Below are 20,094 nucleotides of genomic sequence, written 5' to 3' on the forward strand. Positions count from 1 at the left end.
ATCATTCTTAGCAAACTATCACAAGAACAGAAAAGCAAACACCGCATGTTCTCACTCATAGGTGGGAACTGAACAATGAGATCACTTGGACTCGGGAAGGGGAACATCACACATCGGGGCCTATCATGTGGAGGGGGGAGGGGGGAGGGATTGCATTGGGAGTTATACCTGATATAAATGACGAATTGATGGGTGCTGATGAGTTGATGGGTGCAGCACACCAACATGGCACAAATATACATATGTAACAAACCTGCACGTTATGCACATGTACCCTAGAACTTAAAGTATAATTTTTTTAAAAAAATTGACTATTAACACGTGAGTAAGGATTTCTCTGAAATATTTTTGTTTTTAATTATTATAATTGAATTATGTTTCCCACACCAAATATAAAGGCCATCTTATGAAATGGTTGTAAATATAATCTATTTTGCTAATGTGGGCTGGGCTGACTCTTTAATGTATAGTGGGAATAAAGATTAGCTTTCTTTAAAATCATGAGTTTTCTATTCTTTAAATTTTTAATATTTGATTTTATATTTTAAAGTATTTTAGACTTTGATAACTGAAAATATTGTTATGGGAAAATAAATTTATATTAGTACACATTGATTTTAATGGATTTATCCTAATTTGGAACATTGTTTCAAAATTATTGTTTTAATCAATACTATAAAATTAACAAACAAATACTCCTTGGAGCCACTAGATGGCAGCCCTATGATACTAGATAATACCATATCCAGGGACGATTATCTGCACAAGAGAAAAAATAATATATTCCGAATGTTACCCAGCTTCCCATTTTGCACTCAGGACAGAGAAAATTGTGAGTAATTCCCATAACACAATATGAACTGCATGATTTAAATTTTAAAGACACTATATAGGTGCTTAAAAACTGTATGTTTGGCAAAATACTTTCCTAAGGAAATTAGAAAAGACAACATATTAGTGAAAAATAATAATATTAATAAAGCCTTAGGTAAAATAATACCTAATAGTAATTAAATAAGCAAAAATACTGAGCATTATTATAATTTTAATACAATTTGTAGTAAATACATAGTCTCTAATTAAATTTATTTTAATTATTTGGTGTCAGAAAATTTGTGAATCAATACATTGATCTTTTACAGAATGCAAAAATAACATCTAGATACATCATATTTTCATGGATTAAAAGAGAAAAACATTTTATAAAAACACTAAAATATGTTTTAGGGCTTCAAGTATAACAGAAGAACTATTTGAGGATTTACTTTTCTATGTCTATGGAGACGGGTGAGTTTAACTTCTTGTCACACTCAACAATAGTCTCTATATAGAGAGGAAAGAATAGTAGAATTAGGTCTGCAGTGGAAATCTGGCAAGCTAGGTCCCCAGCTCGAAATTTGCTATTTGACCACCACAAACTGTTCAAAATCTTAAGGTCTCAGTTATCTGTAGAATCAAAGAGACCTCCATGTAATTCTCAGAACCTGTCAAGCTTTTATATTCTCTCTGCTCTTTGGCCTAGAACTCCACACCTCTCTTCCCACCTCACCTTCCTTTTGCCTCGTTATTGTCCACTTTTTCCATGACGCCTTGTCTGGCCAAACTTTTGTTAGTGTAGTGGTTCCTAGTGTCACTGTAGCTCTGGTACCTATTTCTATCCTACTGCTCATCCGACTATATTGTGATTGACTCCTTATGTGTTTGAAATGATGCCTCATTAATGTCTGAAATACAAAAAATGCTCAATAAATACTGTTGAATCAAAAAAAAATGGGAGTTTCTCTGCACAATCTCTTTTTTATTGCCTGCTGCCATCCACTAGATGTGACTTGCTTCTCCTTGCCTTCTGCCATGATTGTGAAGCCTCCCCAGCTATGTGAAACTGTAAGTCCAATTAAACCTCTTTCTTTTGTATATTGCCCAGTCTCGGGTATGTCTTTATCAGTAGCATGAAAATGGACTAATACACTAACTGATCCTAAGAGGCCAGCATCACCCTGATACCAAAACCTGACAGACACAACAGCAAAAAAATATATATATATACCCTGATATCCCTGATGAACATGGACATGAAAATCCTCAGCAAAACACTAGCAAACTGAATCCAGCAGCACATCAAAAAGCTAACTTACCACAATCAAGTAAGCTTCATTCCTGGGATACAAAGTTGATTCAACATATGTAAATCAATAAATGTGGTTCACAACATAAACAGATTTAAAAATGAAACCCATATGATCATCTCAAAAGATGCAGAAAATGGTTTTGATAAAATCCAATATTATTTCATAATAAAAGCCCTCAACAAATTCGGGATCAAAGGAACATACCTCAAAACAATAAGAGTCACCTTTGACAAACCCACAGCCAACATCACCCTAAATGGGCAAAAACTGGAAGCAGCTGCCTTGAGAACTGAAACATGACACGGATGCCACTCTCACCACTCCTATTCAACATACTAAAAGTCCTAGCCAGAGCAGTTAGGCAAGAGGAAGAAGTAAAAGGCATCAAATAGGAAAAGAAGAAGTCAAACTATCTCTCTTTACTGATTATCTGAACCTATACCTAGAAAACCCTAACAACTCTGCTAAAAGGTTCCTGGAACTGATAAATAACTTTGGTGAAATTTCAGGACACAAAATCTATGTACAACAATAAGCAGTATTTCTGTATACAAGCATCCCACCTAAGAGCCAAATCAAGAATGCAATCACATTAACAATGGCCACCACATGCATACAAACAAGGAATACATCTAACCAAAGAGGTGAAAGGTTTCTACAAGGAGAACCACAAAACACTGCTAGAAGAAATTATAGGTGACACAAACAAAGGGAAAAACATTCCATGATTATGGATGAGAAGAATCAACATCATTAAAATGGCCATACTGCCCAAAGCAATCTGCAGATTCAATGCTATTACTATCAAATGATCAATTTAATTTTTTACAGAATTAGAAAAAACTATTCAAAAATTCATATGGAAACAAAAAAGAGTTTGAATAATCAAAGCAATCCTAAGCAAAAAGAACAAAGTCAGAGGCATCACATTATCCAACTTCAAACTGTATCATAAGCCTACAGTAGCCAAAGTAGCATAGGACTGGTACAAAAAGAGACACATAGACTAATGGAACAGAATAAAAGAAATAAAGCAACAGACCCACAGCCATGTGATCTCTCACAAAGTTGACAAAGATAAGCAATGGGGAAGGATTCCCCATTCATTATATTGTGCTGGGATAGCTGGCTAGCCATATGCAGACAAATAAAATTGGACCATCAGCCTATCATAATACTAGGAGAAAACCTAGGAAACACTATTCTAGACATCAGCCTTGAGAAGAAATGTATGACTAAGTCCTCAAAAGCAATCACTACAAAAATAAAAATGGACAAGTGGGAAGTAATTAAACTAAAGCACTTCTGCACAGCAAAAGAAACAATCAACATAGTAAACAAACAGTCCAGAGAATGGGAGAAGATATTTGCAAGCTCTGTATCTAATGAAGGTCTAATATCCAGAATCTATATGGAACTTAAACAGTTCAACAAGAAAAAAAAGCAAATAACCATGTGAAAAAGTGGGCAAAACACATGCACAAAGACATTTCTCAAAGGAAGACATACAAGCAGTCAACAAACATATGAAAAAAAGATCAACATAGCTAAACATCAAGAGACATGCAAATCAAAACCACAATGAGATAGCCTCTCACAGTGGTCAGAATGATTATGATTAAAAGGTCAAAAAACAACAGATGCTGGCAAGGTTGTAGAGAACAGAAAATACCTATATATTGTAGGTGGGAATATAAATTAGTTCAGCCACTGTGAGAGTACTTTAGAGATTTCTTAAAGAACCTAAAACAAAAGTACCATTTGATCCAACAATCCCATTACTGAGTATATATCCAAAAGAAAATAAATTGTTCTACCAAAAAGACACAGTCACTGATATGTTTACTTCAGCCCTACTTACATTAGTAAAGACATGGAATCAACATGGAATACTACACAGCCATATAAAGGAATGAAAATGTGTTCTTTGCAGCAACATTGATGTAGCTGGGGGCCATTATCCTAAGAAAATTAATGCGGAAACAGAAAACCAAATACTACATGTTCGCATTTATAAGTGGGAGCTAAACACTGGGTATTCATGGACATAACAATGGCAACAATAAACACTGGGAACTAATAGAGGTGGGAGGAAGGGGCCAAGGTTTGAAAAACTAACCATTTCATATCATGCTCACTACCTGGGTGACAGAACCAATCATACCCCAAACTTAAGCATCATGCAATATAGCCATGTAACAAACCTGTACATGTACCTTCTGAATCTAAAATAAAACTTGAAATTATTTTTTAAATTATAAATCAAAGCCAGATAAAAATTTTTAAAAAATATTTTTGGAACACAGCCAATTCTATTCATTAAGATATTGTGTATGGCTGCTTTTGAGCTACAGTAGTACAGTTTACTAGTTGTGGCATATTTACTATCCACAAAGTTTTGCCCATACTCTGTGTGAATGGCACCATCTAGAGCTGAGTACTACAAAACCTCCACAATCATGCAGCATCCCCAAAACTACAGATCCCTGGCAAAAATTATCATCCCTACTGTGTCAGGAAAGTGACTTCAAATGACATGTGAGGTTCAATGGGGGCCACATTAGTGGGACTGTAACAGGATACATTTTAGAAGAGGATAAAATCACAACTGCAAAGATATATTTAACATGTCAAGAGTTTTATTTAACTAAATAATCGAGAGAATCAATAATATATAACAACCAGTTCAAATGAAGATTTGACTTAAAGAGATTTACAGTTTCTATCTCATCAAAGAACACCAGAGCTATACAGTTAAAGGGGTGTATTAGTCCATTTTCACACTGCTGATAAAGACATATCTGAGACTGGGTAATTTATATATAAAGAAAGTGAGGTTTAACGGACTCACCGTTCCACATGGCTGGGGAGGCTTCATAATTTATGGCAGAAGGTAAAAGCCATGTCTTTCATGGTGGCAAACAAAAGAGAATCAGAATCAAGTGAAAGTGGAAACCCCTTATTAAACCATCAGATCTCATTAGACTTATTATTCACTACCACAAGAACAGTATGGGGGAAACTGCTGCCATGATTCAATTATGAGAATTATGGGAGCTACAATTCAAGATGAGATTTGGATGGGAACACAGCCAAATCATATCAATGGGCAAAAGCAGATTTTAGTCAGAAACTATTGCAATATGGGAAAAGAGACCTCAATTTAGAATTGTAATCAATTCTAAATACAACATGGATAACTTGTGGATTTATAGCCAAGGAGCAAGGTCAGGGTTAGTGGATGCAAAATTACTAAAAGGAAGATTTAAGTGTAAGGGGGGATTTCTAGCTAAATGGATCCAATAGGATTCTTACTGAAAGCTGGCCAGGATGAGTGGATGTCACCTGGGGGACTCAGGGGAATGATAAATTAAATCAGATATCAAGGGTAGGGGTTCTGGTTAAACCAACTTAGCAAGACCATTACTATGGTTGTGTAATGTATGTCTGATAAGAATACACACTAAAGTCGCAGCCTAGAGGGCTTATAGGCAACTGACAAGGGTTTGGTCAAGGGGACAGTTTTTGTCAGTTTCTCCTCATGTTTAAGGAAGGAAGAAACATTGTTCTTGAGCAATAAAAGTCCATTACACATTAGGTTGCCTTTTATTCATTAAAGACCAGCTGGGAACGAATAGAGGTTGAATCAACCTCCCAACAGATGGTTCTCAACAGCTGAACCATCTGTTGAGACTTGGTAGTAGAGGAAATCTGCTGGATGGTACAAGTCGTCAGGTATTGAAGGAGCAGAGTTTTTAGGAAAACAAAGTAAGACAAAAATTAATGGTTGAAGCAAACTGAAAACCCAGTTTCTGAGTCCAGAGTATAGCCAGCTGACAAGAGTTTATGTTGGGTTTGAAGCATTTTCAGATGGTGGAGTGAGGATGGCAGTGGAGAGCTGACAGATTTCCTGGTTTGCAGTTTGAATGTCTTTGGTGATGATATATGCATCAGTGCTGCAGTTTTGGTTATTTCTCAGAACAGAGCATGGAAACATCTGGCTTCAAACACACGGCTTCTTTAGATAGTCCCAAGAAGAACATGGGCAATCAGGTTTTAGTTCTCAGTAATGCCAAGTCAGGAGTGTGGGAGAAAAACTGCAAATGTTCATTTGGAGATATGTAGCCAGATTTTAGGGGAAACTAGAAAAGTTGAGCAGGATCCAGTCTAGTTTACAGACAGATAATAAAGCAGAAAGTAAAATGGAGTTACCAGGAGGTGAAAAATAGCAGCTCTGAGACAATGAACACTCAGAAAGGTGGGCTATATAGCTTTCCATGAAGATACAAAATTTCTCGCTACAGTCACCCTCATTTTGATTAAAGATAACTAAAGTAAGGTTATTCTTGTCTTCAGAATAAGTCTGGTCTCATTAGATCTGGCATGATTGTTTACCTAGGTGCAGCAAGACTATAATTGACCACAAAAACCTTAAAAGTTTGCTTTGCTGAAACTTTTCATAAGGAATCTCGGATTAGACTTCTAAAATCCTCTCAAGACTAGGAAACCAAGCCAAGACCTTGCCACCAGATTTTACCTTCAATATCTATCAATTAGGGTGAATCCCTCTCTCCTTGAAGTCTCCAAAATACTCTGTTTCCTAGCCCCGCCTGAATAAAAACTGCATTACTCACATGTAATGCTGCAAACACTATAAGTTAGCTCCCAGGCCATTTTTTTCTAGAAGGGCTTTTTAAGCATTGATTCCATAAAGTCAACCTTAATTCCTTAAAACTGTCTGGTCATAACCAATTCTATGCCTATTATTCTTAAATATAACATTCCAGTCAAAGCCTTGGTTAATATAACCAATGTTTCCAGTTATGTCCTGGTAGAATAAAAAAGGTAGATTCTTATTGAACTTATGTAAATATATTGCCATGAAAATAAGAATATTCAATAAGAGCTTTGGAATTCTGAAGGGATCAGGAAGGAGAAAGATAAATGTTTCATTTCTGTTTGTAGAAGTATAATATACTAAATCATTGTAATTTGTGGATAGTTTATGAGAAAAAAGAAAGGGGTTTCTTATATCCAAAAAATAGAGCGTTAAAGAACCAACAATGTTCCAAGGAAAAACCATAAGCTTCTTTCACCAGTTCATTCATTCCCATGTTAGTAATTCTTATTCTACTCAGTCTTGAGTTAATAGTTTCATAAACCCATCAGCTTTTTAATAAAACCCTTGGGACTCACATCTGATTCCAAGGAAGACGGGTAATGAATGAGATTAAATTTTCTGCTAAACAGGTGGCTGGGTCTCAGATTCAGAATATATTTGATTTAAAGAAACTAAAGTATGTTGACATGTTTTGCATCTCTGAGTATATGAAGTAAAGTTCATATCTGTTGTATTCAAGTTTCTTGAGGACAGAGGCTTTGTCTTACTTCTATTTTCTTAAAGCTGGTGCTGGATAAGTGATTCAAAAATATTTGTTAAATGGAATTGGAAGAAAAAGTCAATGAACAGAACAAATATAAACTAAGAAGCAAAGAAAATTGGATATTTTACATAGTTAAATAAAACTTCATTGGGGGGAAGACTCCTGATTATGGATCATCTCACATGTGAAGTATCCAAATTCTTATCTAACTTCACTGTAGCATGTATGAGAGAAATAACAAGAAGAATCTAATCTAGAAACTTAGGAGCTGCAGAGAGAGCCTTACGTCTGCCTGTTTTTCTAAGAAAACTAAGGAAAGAGGATCAAACAGAAAATTATTTTCTTCTGCAGGAGAAAAATTACACTGGAAGTTTACACTTTAGAGGACATCTTAAGGATTATCTGATTCAACTATTTTATTGTCTTTAAGCTAGTTTGCAACTCTGTAAATTGAAGATAAGTGGGAACAACACAAAATAATTTTTGCCTATTGACATGCAAATTCTATCCTGTTCAATAAAGGTCCAATTGATTTCCCTTCCCTTCCTGTGGAAAAACCAATTTGGCCTCCATTTGCACATTCATTTTAATATTTCTGATTTATAAATGAGTCTGGTCTTCAGATTCTCTTCTGAGCCAGCTATAACATCTCCCTGGTTCCCTCACTGGTAAATGCGTAGAATAAAATATTTACCATCTGTTCATTTTTGTTTCTATGACAGTCATGAGTTTCACCTTTTTTGAAAATTAGTTTTTAAGACTCCCCAAAATAGTATTAGTTTTATGAGAAAGTAAATATTCAATTCAAAAAACCCACACAGACAGATAAAAACAGAATTAAAAAGAGGACATTCAAGCTGTCAAAATAAATTGGGAGCTAAGCTTGGAATAATTATTAGTGTGTTTTAAGGATACAGGTAAATATTTATGTTCATAATACATCACCTAAGCCCATCGCAGTAGCAACAGCATTCAGGTCATACTCTAAAAGCCATCTATAAATACATTGTTTTAATTATTTACCCCATTGCCTTCATCAAAATGTAGAGACGAATCAAATCCCAAAGCCAATTTCCTTTTTCTCCCTGTATTTACATTTGTTCCTTTCTCTGTTTGCTAAATATCCATGCAAAAATCATACTAGTGTTAAAATGTGTATGTGCTATATGGCTCAGTTATCCTCTTTGAGTCTATTACAAAATCTCCTCTGGGCTATTTCCAGGTAAGGGACTATGACAGCCAAGTTCCTCCAGAACTGTCTGAGTTAACCTTCCTCAGAAGACAGAAATTTGTGGAATAGCTTCAGGTTACAAAAATCACACGATCTTATTATGTCAATCGAATTTGATGCGAGACACCTATCATTTCCAAACTCTATGGAATACAATTACACCGTTAATTCTCTGGAGAAACAAAGAGGAGAGTTCAGGGATAAGCATTAAAAGAGGTTCCCTTCTAAATTATAATTAATTGGGCTCTGAGGAAAGTAAACCACAAGCTGAGAGAGAGAGATGCTCATTTGGTGAAATAAATGCAGTCTCTCCCAGACACCGGAGCATTGTTTGGGAAAGGACATTTTAGAATCGAATATGTGAAAAAATAAGAAGAGGTAACACATCATTTCCACTGCGGTTTGTTAGATTCTAAAAACTACACGTTATGTGCAAGAGAACACCAAATGATTCCCCCAGAATACGGACTCAAATGACAATCCTGGTTGATTACTTCTTTTAAAGCTACATTAACTGGGGATAAAAAAAAGTTACAGGCTTTCACCAGCAGAGGGAAATACTGTCCTAAGGAAAAACATGGAATCTCACGCCCGTTTTTTCCATCGTAATTCTTCCGTGGTATAAGCAAGAAATGAATGCTTCTCCCTTGTTCTTCTCATTTTATGGCATGCTGAACAGTAGAGAAATTGCTACTCGATGCCTAGAGCATAATTGTTTTGAGGAAGGATGAAGGAGAATGCAGGAAGCTGTGAGATCAGAGAACAGTCAACTGAGAGCTATCAGGCTTTAGGAGACACATGAGGCTGAATTATAAAATAGTTCCATGTGCAAAGGAAATAAGAGCTTTCCTTATATATTCATAACTCACTCCTCCCTCAAACCTTCAAATCCAAAGCTTATTCTGGAATATTGGTGAGTCCTCATTGGCTCCTTTCTATGGGAGACTATTAGCCATCCTCAACCAACAGGAACCTCTAATGTGTAGGCATTCAGGATGTGTCCTTCAGGCACTATATATTTTTAAATGTCTAGCTGTTTTCCTCTTAATATCACCATAACCTTACGGTTTTATTTTCCAAGGTCCCCAATACTGCCAACAATTAAGCTGATTTCATGAAGGGAAGCTACATCCCGCAGTTGAATTACACAGCAAGTGTCACAATCCTGAATTAATGGGAGGACCTACGTTCTTGTGATACAGCAGTTCTAAGCAGCCTCCTTCCAAACCAACTTTAAAGCCCCTCCTAGGGTCACAGCAAGCAGAGGTCACTATATATCACAAGAAAAGAGGAAGAGCATCTTCGGCAGAACACTAGGGTGGCACCCTTGGGTTAGAGAGAGATGATGCAGTGCCACATTATACAGTTGTCTTCAGAGAAGAAAGAAAGAAAATGGGAGCAAGGAAGGCAGACAGGCAAAATGGTACAGGTCGCTGCGTAAGACACTTTGGCAATTTCTTTAAAACCTAAACATACTCTTACCACAAGATCCAGTGATAATGCTCCTTGGTATATATCCATAAGTTTAAAACTTTTGTCTATGCAAAAAATGCACATAAATATTTATAGCAGTTTTATTCATAATTTCCCAAACTTGGAAACAACCAAGATGCCCTTCAATAGGTGAATGGATAAAGAAACCATGGTACACATGGAATACTATGCAGCCATAAAAAAGAATGAAATCATGTCCTTTGTGGAAGCATGGATGGAGGTGGAAGCCATTATCCGAAGCAAATTAATGCAGGAACAGAAAACCAAATACCACATGTTCTGTCTTATAAGTGGGAGCTAAACATTGCACACAGATGGACACAAAGAAAGGAACAATAGATACTAGGATGGAGGGCAGGAGGAGGGAGAGGATCAAAAGCTACCCAGGTACTATGTTCATTACACGAGTGATGAAATAATCTGTATATCAAACCCCCACAACATGCAATTTACCTATATAACAAATCTGCACATGCACCACTGAACCTAAAATAAAAGGTGGAAGTAAAAAAAAATAAGCTATGGTACAACTAGATAATGATGAATTATTTAGCAATAAAAAGAAATGAGGCATGAAGACATGAAAATGCATGGAAGAACCTTAAACATATATTGCTAAGTAAAAGATGTCAATCTGAAAAGGCTATATTCTGTATCAATATAACCATATGACATTCTGGGAAAGGCAAAATTGAAGATAGTACAAAGATCAGTGGTTGTCAGGGGTTCAGGAGGTCAGAAGGAGGGACAAAATTTTTAGGGCAGTGCAACTATTCTGTATGATACAGCAATGCCAGATACATTGCATTATACATTTGAAAAAACACAGAATGTACAACGGGGTGTAAACTATAGACTTTATTTAATAGTAATGCATTAACATTGGCTTATCAATTCTAACAGATGTGCCACACCAATGAAAGATGTTAATAACAGAGGAAACTGAAGGGAGAGGGCAAGGGTCCTATTGAAACTATCTGTATTTTCTGCTCATTTTTCTGTTCATTTTTCTGTAAGCCTAACTACCAAAAAAAATTAAGTCTATTATGAATGAAACAAACAAATGAAGAATAACAAGAAAGAGCTATTGGGTTGGAAACTCCTAGTAAAAAAGAAATGGTCTGGCACCAGAGTCTATTGAATATCTTCTCTATTTTATTGTATATATTTATCATAGAGATGTTCAGGTCCTATCAGGAGTCAGAAATCATATAGTGATTTAAATTGGGGAAGTTTAATATACAGAGTTATTAAACTATGGTCAAAGTGTAGCTAGAAAACATTTTTAAAGTTAAATGTGCTCCCTAGGACTGAGGAGAGCACTAAAGAAAGGCCAAATTTGGAACGTGTAACTTCTCCCCAAGTCTGGGTTGAAAAAAGTAAAATTGCAGCCCAGCGGACAGCAGAGGGTTTGCTCTTTGCCTGGACCCGATCTTCTGCAGTCACTGAGCAAGCAGGAAACGACCCTCTGGGGCTCAAGCTTTATATAGCCAGTGGTCAGCATGCTGGCAGGCAGAGTCAACCTTCCAAGCACGGTGAGAGTATAAGTGAGCTTCAGAAAGTGGTTAGAGACATAGGAGTAATAAGGACAAATACCCTGAGGACAAGAGGCCTGGAGTGCACAGTGTCTCCTAGTGTCTCTGTCAAGAAGGATGCAGGAAATTGATCACCAGGTCAGGCAGGAGCTGCAAGGTTGTGTATTGGGGTCGTATATTCTGGGCTCTTGGCTGGGACACAGCACAACCCTGTCTTCATCATCACACCACTAACTGACCCTACAATCACTGGAAATAGCAGAAGATCCCCTTTTGCCCACTATGTCCTTCTAGTGCCCTCTACTGAAGATGTTGAACATCATCCTCACTATGAAGGAGATGCTTACAAGAATTCCATCCTTTATCACAGACCAAGTATTGGAGAGTAAATTTGGAGCTAAGGGGCAATAAATTGATAACTGTCAGACATGAATAAACTGTATGTAATTAAATACCAAATGTGAGTGCAATGATTCTCAAAAAAATTGTTTGTGTTCCTAAAGTTCTAAGATTAAGAACCTTTTCAGGTATTTGTTAAATAAATTCTTCTTAGACTGGATTGACCCTAACTGCCCATTAAATTAAGATTCTGGAGGTTGTGCCATTGCACTTTAGCCTGGGCAAGAAGAGTGAAACTCCGTCTCAAAAAAAAAAAAAATTAAGATTCTAGAGTCTAGAGTGTGAAGTAAGCCTCATCACATAAATCTAAATGGGTGAGTTACATTGTGCCTTCACAATATCTAATGTTATAACAACACTGTACTGAAGTTGTTGAAATCCAAGTCTATCGAGATCAGGGAAAGTTAAGTCCATGGTGATAGGTCTAGAAAATGTCTCAAACAGGAGAAGTTCAAAGATTTCAAAGATGCTTTTGGCATTTACTTCAGGTTTGTTATAAGAATTGAATACTTTCTAAACATGAAGGGATAAAATGATTTGGGACTAAAGGCACCAATAAAATAATCCACTAAGGGAAATTCTTGTAAGGTAAGAACAATAGCATGAGTGGTTAAGCAAGGTTTTGGAACCAGAGTGCTTGGATGAAAATCAGGGCTCTGCCACTTATTAGTGATACAAGGTACTTAACCTCTCTGTAAGTCAATTTCCTCGTTTTTAAGATGGAGATGGTAATCATTAAGGTGGCTCTTAGAGACATTGTGAGGTTAGATGAGTAGATACATGTGAAGCATTCAGAACAGTGCCTAGCACAGAGTCCATGCTATATAAGCATGGCTATTCGTATTATTAAACTTGTACAGGTACTGTATAAGTAGCAGGTAAAATTGAGGGAGGAATTTTAAAGAGTAAAATGAATACCATATTAAGAGATTGGAAAGAAGACCATGAAACATGAAAAAAAAAATTAGAAATCCCACATCTCTAGACATTGTGAAGTATGAGACTCCTCCCATAAAAGGTAAGTGCAGATTTTTCAAGGGAGTCATGGCATCCCATACGTCCCACAAAATAAGAAAGGGCTCTAGTAGTTATGAAGAGTCTGTTATTCCCTCCGGAAGATAAGGGCAGACATGGTAGTAGGTGGTTACTGAAGGACATACCTTTGCTGGGAAAAGTAGTCATCTGCAGTTCTTACCAAATAACCCACCCCTTTCTTAATCTCAGTGACTGTATTATTTATACTCACTTCTGCTTATTACATGGATAACTTACATTCAGATGTTTTGCATCTAGAATTTAGATAATTTATGGTAAATGCACTCATTTCTGAATACTTTCATTCAGTTTAACAAACCAGCTGTTTCAACTGGAAATTTCTCGGTGTATTCCCAACCATAATAAAATACTTTCCTACTTTAAACTTCTATTGAATGATAGTACAATTGCAAATGCTGCTTGCAAAAAATAATTGGAGTTGGTCATGCTTTCTTTCTTAGGCAGCCTCATTTTCTAGGATGCAAATGGATGAAATACAGGTTCTGGCCTTAATTTTCTCACTCATGCATGCTTGAAATGATTTCATTGTCTCATGCTCCACTAGGAAAATTTTGCCAACGATTTTATTTCTTAATCTGTAAGAATATTACAGTATAGTATTTATTTCTAGTGTATGCCTGTGCATCTATTTTTGTTCACTTGTGTTTTGCAGTTTTCCATTAAAATCCCATCCTCTTAAACTTTTAAAAATTCTGTCCACTTATTTTATATCCTAAGAAGATTACATAATTAATAAAATAATAAATATTATACATGTTAAATTAATCTGATTTCTTTCTGCATTGTGAGAAAAATCAACTTGCTTTTATTAAGACTGCTTGCCTCAGGAATCATTCCACTGAGTCATTGCAGGATAATACATATATATATAGCTCCTGATAAATACATCATAGATTCCAGTAAGAAACCTGATTCCAACCCCCTACTATCCATGGATGCAACTGCCCTTTTTCACCAAAATGGTAAGTTGCAATAAATGGCACCCATTATTATTCCACAGACTCAAATTTTGGCCAAAGACGGAGCTGGGATGGATGCTCAGACAGGAGGCACAGTGTGTTAGTTCATTCTCGCAATGCTATAAAGAAATACCTGAGACCGGGCAATTTATTAAGAAAAGAGGTTTAATTGGCTCACGGGTCTGCAGGCAGTACATGAAGCATAGTGGCTTCTGCTTCTGGGGAGGCCTCAGGAAGCTTCCAATCATAGCAGAAGGCAAAGGGACAGCAAGGCATCTATCAAGGTGGGAGCAGTGGCGGCATCAGGAGGAAGGAGAAACACACTTTTAAACAACCAGGTCTCTGAGAATTCTATCACAAGAACAACACCAAGGAGATGGTGCTAAACCATTTATGAAGGATCTGCCCCCATGATTCAATCACCTCCCACCAGGCTCCATCTCCAACGTTGGGGATTACATTTCAACATGAGATTAGGGCAGGGACATAGATTCAAACCATATCACACAGTTTCACTCCCTGGTCACATTCTGTATTAAGAGGGCATTTGTAAAGAAAATATGTTAGCATGATAGTTAACACCATGATGAAAGGCATAAGAAGAAGGCAAGTGAAGGCAGAACTCTAAATAAGTAGAAGAGGAAGTCAAATTGTTGGGTTCGCTTTTTTGAGGTGGTGGGCATTGTTTGGTTATGTTTATTGTTGTCATTAGAAGCTTGCTGCCCATCCATCCACCAATAAACGAAGGCTGTGATTTCCCTCCCATCCCCCAGCCAAGGCTCCTAGGGAACCACATTATAACACTGCCTCCAAACTGTCTTGCCTAAAGTCTCACAACTACTAGGTGTCAAAACAGGATTGGAACCCAATTGCCCTTGCCTTCAATATTCTCAGATTGACCTTCAGGTCTTTTACATAAACCCCCAATGTGTGGCTAGCCTGGAAAACACAATGTAAACCCCACTACAATCCCTTATCTGAAATTCCAGATCCAAAACGCTCTGAAAACTGCAAGGTTTTCCTAAGTTTATGGTAAACGCAGTTGGTGATAAATCTGACCTGAAGTGACAGGAAGATATTTACAGTCTTTATGTACTCCATTTAGTGTGAATATCCAAACATTTTCCTAGAGAAGCGTTAATGTGTTTGAATAGTGTCCTCAGACCTTGCTGTGGGTATACATATATTTTATTTATTTGTTTTCTTTTTCCTTTCTTTTTATTCACTTTTTTTTGTGAGGGATGGGGAGGCAGATTCCTGGTGAAAACTGGAAAACATGCTAGACAAATTCTAAAAGATTTGTAACACTGTGGGTATATATTGAGATAGTATGTAAACAACAGGGCAGTCACACAGGGCCCCACACTTAACAAAGACCCTGCACTTGGCTAAAAGCTCTGCTGTGGCATCATGAAATCCTTAATAATTTTATAACAAGACGCCTTGCTTTCCCCACCCCCACCACAGAGCCCTGTAAATTATGTAGCTAGTCCTGAGTATAAGCACAGGAGTACTTTTCTAAAATCAGAAAAGTTATGAGCTCTGAAACACGTCTGACCCTAGGGCTTTGGCTAAGGGACCTATGTCACTACACTACCAGTATTACTTCCGTTTTTACTAACACCATGGATTGAGTGCCTCCTGTAGGCAAATGATTTCCTAAGGACTTTACACATGTTAGCTATAACCCTGTGAGGTACATATTATGTTATTCTTTTTTTTTTTAATTTAGTAAAGTGAGGTTCTAAAAGTTACCTTAGGCCGGGCGCGGTGGCTCAAGCCTGTAATCCCAGCACTTTGGGAGGCTGAGACGGGCGGATCACGAGGTCAGGAGATCGAGACCATCGTGGCTAACACGGTGAAACCCCGTCTCTACTAAAAATACAAAAAAAACTAGCCGGGCAAGGTGGCGGCGCCTGTAGTCCCAGCTACTCCGGAGGCTGAGGCAGGAGAATGGCGTGAACCCGGGAGGCGGAGCTTGCAGTGAGCTGAGATCCCGCCACTGCACCCCAGCCCGGGCGACAGAGCGAGACTCCGTCTCAAAAAAAAAAAAAAAAAAAAGTTACCTTAAAGTTTTAAGATCACCCAGCTAGTAAATGGCAGAGTTGGAATTCAAACTAAGGTCTGCCTGACCCTAGAACTTGTTTAATATTCTAGGAGATAGGTGCTTTGGAAGTATTAGGACGAACCATGAGATTGCCAATATCCAATCATTTTACACAGAAAAATGGCTATTTCATGTGGCTCAACTTAACACGAATGACTACTTATAAAATATAAGCTCCCTCTATTTCATTTATGGGTGTTTTTCCAGTTTGAAATGATGACCAAACTAATCGTTTTGCTAAAATGTAAATAAAAGGTTGCAGTGAAGTCAGAAGAAAAATTTATGTAGTTCAATTTAAAACAAGTTGCATGTCTCATCCTGTCTCACTAGAGATGACATCACTGCTCCTAAATAGGGAGGATGGATCACATGGGATAACTTGTTTTTATTGTGATCAGCTGCAGGCGATCAGCAAGATGACCTCATCTGCAGTTGAGGGGATTTGACCTTTGCCCCTTTAGGTATGTGAAGCAGAAAAAATATCCTTCACAGACTGAGGAATGCAAACCAGACAAGCATCTTCAGCCAGCAGAGTTTATCAAGTATGTGTTCAGTGCAAATGCTCAGACTTGGACATGATGCAAAAGCAATTAAGAGAAAGAACAGTGAGTAGCCTGGGAGTTGGGTGGGTCCTTTGGTGTTTCTCAGTAACACTAGAAAAATATATTTTTCATTTTCGAATAATAAAAGATAAGAAACGGGCCTTTGAAATAAAAAATGTTTCTTGTACTAAGTTACCATAAGCAGATGATAGAACTTAAGTTCTTATCATAATCAGTTTCCTGTGAGAATATCTTAGATGTAATCAAGTAAGATCTAACAACTGATCAATTTAACTGGTTAGTTTTAAAAACAAACTCTAAATAAAACATGTTATTTGGCTATATTTTTAAACTGATGCAGTGAAAGTGACAGTTCAACAATAAAAGCCCAGCTTATATACTTACACATGTCTAGGAATGTGTGGAAAATTAACGAGATAAGTTGCTTATTGTGTATTCTTTCCTCATCCTGTTTATATCTGCTTAACTCTCAGACTGAAAAGCTTACAGTGTCACAGATTCCCTCCTGTTAAAAAACTCCTTATTAACCAGAAATTGCTTAATATTTTAGGGCTTTGACATGTATTATTTGATGTAGCACTCATGGGCACCATGATGAGGAGCTCTTAAATCAGCTTAACAAGGGTGAACTAGGAAGATCAAAAGAGTGTTCCTGTTTCCTGGTAATTGTTAATCAATATCTTCCAAATCAAACACCTTGCAAGAAGCAGAGTTTTTGTATTTTACTAGCAACTAATTGGAGAGATGGAAGCCCTCCAAAAGAGTTCTTGAACGCTGAAATATGAAACGTAAAAAAGATTTCATCCATGTTAAAAAGGCAGTTTATTATTGTGATTTTTCAGCTGCACAGTTACCCAACTTAACAAGCCAAGTCTTTTCACATTTCCTGAGTGATTTTTATCTTACTTACTGCTTCCCACTTCCCAAGTGGGAAGAAATCTCATTCCCTCAAACTGAGAATCTGAGAAGACCAATTGCTTTTAAAAATGTAAGAAAAATGACTGATGATTCAGGCAGTTAGTAGTATAGTTATTTCTTATATTTTTATTCTTTTTGTGATACTAGAAGTAGTCATTTTCATGTTTATCCAATATCTTTCTCTTTGAGGTCCAAAGTGAGGTGTCAAATTTCACAAAAACTTTACATTTCAGCAATATTTTTGGTGGGTAGATTTTCAAAGAGTTTTGCTTGGTTATCACTCAGTGCACTCAGAAAAATAGTCATTTACAAAAGTAAACATCAAGAGATAGTGAAAAACTTTACGAAAGAAAAAGTATTATATCCTAAGTATCTACCACTAGGTGAATGGATAAATACATTGGGGTTTATCCACACAACAGAATTCTACTGAGTATAAAAATAACTCAACTATTGATACACTCAGCCACAGGAATACATCTTGAAATAATTATACTGAGTGAAAAAAATTCCCTAAGACATTTTGTATGACTCTTCCAGTTTATAAAATTCTTTTAAAATGCAAACTATAGTGACAGAAGGCAAATGAGTGGTTGCTTGAGAACAAGGAGAGGAGGCAGGGAGGGACAAGTGGAAGGTATTACAACGGGCAAGTGAAGCTTTCGCAGGTGATGAATATGTTCTCTATCTTCATTGTAGGTAATGAACATGTTTGCTATCTTCTTTGCAGTGAAGTTTTTTTAGTGTATACATATATTCAAACGTATTCAATTGTATACTTTGTGCAATTTATTGTATGTCAGTTATATTGCAATACAGTTTTCAAATCTTTAAATAAAATTAAGCATAAAAAAAGGTATTGTAATTTGCCTTAAGTCACAGGTCTAGGTCATAGAGGAACAAGGACTTGTAATTAGCTGTCTGAAACTAAAGCCAGCAAGGAGGAAGAAAAGATCATTCTTCCAAACAATATGTTTGCCAGTTAGAGAGGACTCCTTGACTAAGGAGGTTGCCTACTGATTATGTGAAAGTCAAGAATGTTCTAAGAGGGAAGCCTTTTAGAGGAGTGTTACTAGTTTGGATGATTTAATGTGAGGACCAGTCTTACATTTTGACCAATTTTCTTTGCAGAGCATCTAAAAACATGATGATTTTGATTAATCAGAGAAAAATAAATATGATTTCATATTTATTTTGATACTGGCTTTCCTTAACCAGCTTGTGGGTACTTAGTAAGTCTTCAAGGATTATAAAATAAATAGGTACTTAGAATATCTTGAAAAATTCTGGGAGAATTCTTCACATTCTTCCCAGCTACTTGAAAAACAAAATACACCAGGATGATGATTCCTTAGGCCAGGGTTTTTCGTCTGCAGCATTATTGACATTTGGAGTTGGATACTTCTTTGTTGTGAGTGACCCCCTGTCCATTATAGGATGTTTAGCAGCACTCTTGTCCTCTAACCACTAAATGCCCAGAACACAGTCCTCTTAGTTCTGACAACCAAAAATGTCTCCAGACATTGCCAAAATGTCCCTTGGAGTACAAAACTACCCCTGATTGAGAACCACTGCATCAGAAACACTGTCATGTTAGAGAAAAATTCAGAAATTTTAAATAAGCAAACAACTAATTTAGAGAAGAAGGGTTGACATCATTACTAATAAAAGAGCTTTTACAAGCCAGTGAAAAACTATACTGCTAGAGAGAGAAGCATAAAACAAATAATAACTTCTAATATTTCAAATTAGCTTACCACTGGTAAAGAGCTTTAAAATTTACATTACTTCTAAGCTGGGTCCTCTTTGCTGCTTGGGTTTGGCAAACATTCTCTAATTTTATTGCCTACCTTATATAGCATTTCAGCCTGTAGTTTCAGCTGATCGTTTCTCAGCCAATATACATCTGGTAGCATTGGATCTTTCCTTAGCTTTCAAACAACAGTAGCCATTGTCTTTAAACAATAGTTATGGCCCATTATGAAGTGGCCAGTTGTAATAAATGTATCTTAAACATTAGTACAGAAAAAGTGTATCACACTTGAAATCATCTTGTTTCCATTAATCAAATAAACTCAGGTTTCTGCTAATTAAATGAGATGCCATTCTGATTTAAACTAGACAGCAAAAAACCCAGAACTAAGAGAAAAGCTCAATGATATAATCAAGCTATTTGAATGAATGGTTGTAATAATTATTCTTATTTTGTGATTATAACATTATATTTAAATATAAAGATTTATTGTGTACATGTATACAATATACATCACATTAAAACATTTGGGAGAGAATATAAGAGTGTAAATAATGAATAAATTA

At 36.5% G+C, this 20,094-nt stretch overlaps 1 non-coding gene across 1 annotated transcript; it reads right to left on the reverse strand.

Annotated features, from left to right (window-relative positions):
- Nucleotides 1–15,432: 15,432 nt before the first annotated feature.
- LOC117084667 lies at nt 15,433–15,497 on the reverse strand. The gene has a single exon (XR_004437577.1). It is a non-coding gene; the product is annotated as a U7 small nuclear RNA (small nuclear RNA).
- Between the last annotated feature and the right edge of the window lie 4,597 nt (nt 15,498–20,094).

This window comes from Trachypithecus francoisi, unplaced genomic scaffold (genome assembly GCF_009764315.1).
Source record: "Trachypithecus francoisi isolate TF-2019V2 unplaced genomic scaffold, Tfra_2.0 Lachesis_group0, whole genome shotgun sequence".
NCBI lineage: Eukaryota > Metazoa > Chordata > Mammalia > Primates > Cercopithecidae > Trachypithecus > Trachypithecus francoisi.